Genomic DNA, 6000 nt, shown 5'->3' on the forward strand with positions numbered 1-6000 from the left:
TACTCTTTCTATTACAAACTGTTGTGTGGGTAGAGAAAACCTAGAAAAAGCAGGGGGGTCTGGGGGCATGCTCGCCGGGATTTTTTTTGGGGGAATAACCTTTCAAATGCTAAGTGATAGTTACTTTTAAGTGTGTATTTTCATCTGCCTGCACTCCTCTTGACTGCTGTTTTTTGGCTGGACCGCAGCAAAGTGGGAAGTCAACGAGTGTTACCAGAAGAACGCCATAAACCAAACATGGCAATATTTGCTTTTGTCAGTATTTGTGGCAGTCATGTTCTCAGTTGTATTGTAATGAACTAATGTCATGTTCTACAGATGCCTGTTTTACCTTTTGTATTCATCTTGAAATGAAAAGCCCCGCGCTCGCAGTGGGCACCTAGTCTTAAAAATTGGTAGGTGCACGACCACGCACTCGACGCAAGAGACATGATTACATTGCTTTTGGCGTGCGCACCCCCGCGGGGATTGTAGTGCAGCATGTTGTGGACAATATGGACATAGGGCAGTCGCTTATAGGCTATTAATGGAATATCTAAATCATCTCGTTGGCCCGAAAAAATTGCCTGATCTGGACCGCAGTCCTTGAGTCTGACATGTGTTTCACATAGACAGTGGTTATGAAACCATTTGTTAAAGGTACCCTGTGGAGTTTTTGAGCACTAGTAGCGCTATGGAGCAATGTTTTTATGAGCAGGTGCCCATTTTGTTTGTATCATGCACACACAAAAGTACACACATTCAATTGCGAGAGCATGCGATACACATTCCTGCCGCCGGATTTATGGTTTCAGGAAAACTCCACGGTGCACTTTTAAGTATTTTGTTTTTAGTAACTTTTGCCTTTGTGGACAGAGAAGAGGTAACAGGAAATGAGGTCGGAGGGAGAGGGGGAATGATATGCATCTCAACCATCAGTTCACCACGACACCCCATTAAGAACCCTTTTAGGCATTTATTTGGTAAAATAGAAAATCAAAAGGCTCTGTTTCTTGCTAATATCAAAATAAGTAATATTAGTATATAGTGATATTAGTAAACGCTTGTGTAACAGAAACATGCATTTGTCAAATGCGGGATTTCGTTACTTTTTTCTTGGCCATGCACTCATCATATTGTGGTGATTTTGGTGGAACAAATTGCTCATATTTCCTCGAAAAGCCACAACCATTTTCCAACAGTATTTACATTTAGCTTCACTTTCCTCAGGCTGACATTGCAGAGTCACTTTCTCTAACGCAGTTACCCTGGGAACTCATGGTGAGTCACGTCACTGCTAGGTGGAACAATACCAACTCGACTTATTCGTTGTTGTACATTTGGGTGCAAAGAGTTGCTCTCAAATGACAACGCATCTGAAGGAATTCATTTTCCGAACTTACTGACATGATATAAATTAGGTTGGTTAGAGATTCATAATGTTTCCATAAATATTTTATTAATTGCCTGTCCTACTTGATTTTAAAAAGTCTTGACAAATGGAAAAAAAATTGTTTTGCATTGGTGACATTTTTCTCTCGGTTTAGTCTTTTTTTTACACTGTGATATTCTACAGTGAACTTTCTGACTTGTTACAGCTATTTCTCGCAGTGTGCCTGCAGTCTCAGTCAATCTCCCCTTTTGATTGATGTTTGCCAAGAGAATTAGGCAGGCCTCCCATTAGCAAGTGTTGAGTCTCCTCCTGCTTGTCTCAAGAGACACACACTAGATCATCTTGACCTAAATATCCCACCATACTGTAGCTGCCAGCAAACAGAGGCAATGGAACTGATGTGTGTCCTGTCTGGATGATATCACGAAAGATGAGATGAGATTTATACTTGAATTAATGCTCAGAATGAGATCTGATCACTTGTGGTTATGACTCTATGGCTGCACATAAATATGTAATGTGTGTTTGTGCCACACACATACAACCTCAAAATTAGTACCTTGTTAGTTGTGTAATGAAGTCGTAATAACTTTGAACATATTTTATTTTTTTAACTCTAATTCACAATATTAATATTCTACATAAGCAAAATGCATTCAATAATATCTTGCTCTGATTTGCCCATAAACAATGTACAAATATAGATTTAGACTAACTTTTTTTCAAGCAGCAATTAACGCGGCCAGCACTAACAAATAAATACCGCCAGGTTAAAAAAAACATTAACGGAGGATACCGAGGAGGATTTCCTGTATGGGGTTTGATTTCATGAAAATCTTAAGGATTATATACTTCATACTTCAAGCAGAAAAGAAAGCAGCAGAATGCTATGACATGATTATGTTGTTGTACTGAAGACATTATTTTATATTTATCGAGACAAATGGTAAACATGGAGGAAGTGCAACAGCAAAGGAATACAGGTAGGCTTCTTAATATGACAAAAACAGGGACTATTAGGAATAAAAGCATGTCTCTAATTTAATCCTGTTAAAAAATATATCCCTGCAGTTGAGGTAAATAAATAATGGCTCAATAAACGCTGCTCTCAATCCATATTTGTACCATTTCATTGATATTTTGTCTAAGAACCAGCATGAAATGTTACACAGGAGTACTGGGATTTATTTCAGCTCCACACTCTGCAAAGGAAAGCAAGATATTTATGAATTCTTTGTTCTGATATCAAATCCCTTAATGATATAGTAATGTATGTAATATAATAAATATATGTTACACAATGCAGCCCATGTGATGTCTAAGGCCAAACATAATGTTTGTACAGCAGGGCCAGTAACAGAACTGAGGTGAGATTGGTTGGGAGGTGACCTGGTTTTGGGTACGTGTCTTAAAAGCACCTTGTTCCAAGTTCAGCAGTTGCATTGAAAATGTAATGTATTCAATAATAATAATAAATAAAGAAAAATCTTTATTCATAGAGCACTTTTTAAAATCCATGTTAGAAAGGGCTTCACAAAAGCAGCAAAATAAAACACACAAGTCATGAAACCATCTGGTTTTAAAAGAAAAACATTTTTAAGTTAGTAATGGCAGTTAAAACTCAGGTAAAATCAGGAAAGCCTCTCCGATAAAAACATGTTTTAAGAGGGGACTTAAAAGAGACCACTGACTCAGCCGACCTGATTTCCTCGGGCAGATTGTTCCAGAGCCTCGGGGTCCCAGACTGCAAACGCTCTGTCCCCTTTAGTTTTCAGCCGGGTCTCTGGAACAGACCAACAACCTCTGCCAGAGGATCTCAAAGTACGTGCCGGCGGCGGTATGGTGGGACAGTAAATGGGATAATTATAAGGATAACCACTGTGGTCATTCTGTAAACCTACCTAAAGTAAAAGAATCACTTCACAGATAATGATGTCTTGCAGAGAATGTGGCAAAGCCTGGAGTGAAAGATACACAAAGCGTAAAAAACAAACAAAAAAAAACACATCAGAACCAGAATGAATTTGAGGCCCTCGAGCTGTTTCTGTTTCAGTCAGACTGTGTTCCCCTTCCATGCAGCTGATGAAAAGCTTACTGGCCAATCCTCCAATATTTCCCAGAGCTCGCCAGATTTTTTCTCCCTCACCTCCTCCAATTATTTCTCCTCATTTCCTACTTGACCAAAATCTATTTCACTGTTGTTTCTGTCAACAAATCACATTCCATCAAATGTGTTGACACTGTTGTTATGCTAGTTTAGGTGGGAAATGTGAATCCCAAAAAAGAAATAGAGAGCTTTAAAGGTACAGGAGACTTAAAATCATGGATTTTGTTAATTATGGGTGTGGTCTTGCTATCAGCTTTTAGATATGCCATTGATTGTTGTTAATCACTCCTATGTTGTTTCTTTACTTAAATTATATTATCTTTATGTTCTGGTTCAGACGCTGGGTTTTAAACCAGTTTGGTAATGTTTCATCACACAGAAAAAAGGTCCACATAGGTATCACGCTCTCGCCGGGGCATCTTCTTTGATGTGACATTGATGTCATTAGTCTAACTGGTGCTTCTTGACCTCAGTGAAATGCAAAGACCACCACAGGGGAAACATATTTATTAAGCAGATTTTTCACCATTTTTCTGTTGTTGAGATATTGTGGAGCTCAGTAATAGAAGAAGTAGCCATGCTAGCAGCTCTACGGATGGCAGTGTCAGTCTGTCTCCACAACAATGGATTGCCATGAAGTTTGGTTCAGAAATTCAGTTAAAATTTTTACTTTGTCCAATACTTTGGTTTGTGGCGTAATACCTGTAAAACTAATAAAATTCCATCAACCTCAGCTGTACTTTAGTTTAGTGCTAATTAGCAAATGTTAGCATGCTAATATGCTAAACTAAAGTGGTGAACATGGCAAACATTAGCTGCCTAACATCTGCACATTAGCATATGTCATTGTGAACATGTTAGCATATTGATGTTAGCATTTGGCTCAAAGCACAGCTGTGCCTAAGTACAGCCCAACAAGTCCTCCTTATAATGCTACAAAATACAATGTTTGTCCATGCAATGTAGAACGACACATAGAAGCACTTTCTGATCTGACGCCCCCATCAGCAGGACAGCATCATTTGTCTGTGCCTTCCAAAACACATCACTGTTGAAAAGTAAATCAGTTTTATGATGTGACAACACTATAGTTAAGGTTTGGTTAGGTTTAGGCACAAAATGACTTGGTTAGGGAAAGATTGTGGTTTGGGTTAAAATAAGTACTTTGTTAAGCTTAGGGAAACATTGGGTCTGGGTTAAAATGACTACTTGGTTAAGGTTATGGAACAATCGGGGTCATGGTTAAAAGAAACCAATGTTGACTGTTGGTTGGAAATGGGAAATAAATAGCATTCTTCCATACTGAAGTCTGATGTTTTGTTGACCATCTATAACAACATCATGTGACTTCCTCCTGTGCTCCCGTCATAATTACTACAGCTGCTAGACAGCTTTTTCGCTTGAAGGTAAACATATGTAGTTTTGGGGCACTCAATGAAACGACTGATGCTGTCGTTCTTGGGAGTACAGTCTCGCACAGCCTCACAGAGCTGCAAGCATGGCTGTAAACTCTTAGTCTTGTTCTTATATATAAAATATACTGTATATACAGTATTTTACCTAATCATGTTTTATTGTTATAGCTGTTGGGGAGCTGATGTGACATTAAAATTACCCTGTTTTTGGTCACTAGTAGTGCTATGGAGCAATATTTTTCACTATTTTTTTCTACTATTTTACTATTTTTTACGCTGTGAAGCAATATAATTTCCTGCAGAATGTTTCACGCTATTCCACTGATGTGCCAAGAAACATAGCAGTGTGCCACCAACAATAAGGAAGAAGACGACTGCTAGCTAGTAAACATAAATATGTTGAAAATCAGATTTACAATTGTTATATGAAGAATAAAATATATTTGTTAGGACACATGGATACACACAATGTGTTTTGGTGAGAAACGGTGAAGGCAAATGTAACTTTTTGTTCACATGGAACAACTGGGCTGCACAGTAGGTCACATGTACTGTATATCAACATATAGATTTGGAAGAAATGCAATTCTAAATCAAGTTTATTGTATTTCTGGCTGGACTGCAGCAAAGCGGGGCCAGAAAGTCTGTCACTGACTTACTGAGTGAGTGATGAAGTTACACCATTGGGCATTGCTCTTTAAAATTAACAGTCACAATTTACATCCTCAGGGGGAGCTTAAAGCGGTTCCACTCATTGGCAGCCACTCATTCCAAATCTATTGCACCCTAATAACGGAATATTCTGCTTGGATACTACTACTATCTGAACACTGAAGACTCCTGAATTCATTAACCAGACCATTTGTCTATCTTTCCAAGGTAAGTGAAATGCTTCACTGGTAGACATTTACCAGAAATTTAAGTTGATGTTTAATTTAAGTTTAATGTCTTCGCCCAATGTGTGCAAGGAAATCCTGGAGGGTTTCAAATGACCAAAAGTTTATGTTGGAACGGTCACCGCCATGTTGTATTTGGTGTAAGTTATTGTAGATAGATGGTGACAGATTTAATATACACATAATATTATAACAAACTGCAGGTAGAAG

The sequence above is a fragment of the Siniperca chuatsi genome, linkage group LG5 (genome assembly GCF_020085105.1).
Source record: "Siniperca chuatsi isolate FFG_IHB_CAS linkage group LG5, ASM2008510v1, whole genome shotgun sequence".
Taxonomy (NCBI): Eukaryota; Metazoa; Chordata; class Actinopteri; order Centrarchiformes; family Sinipercidae; genus Siniperca; species Siniperca chuatsi.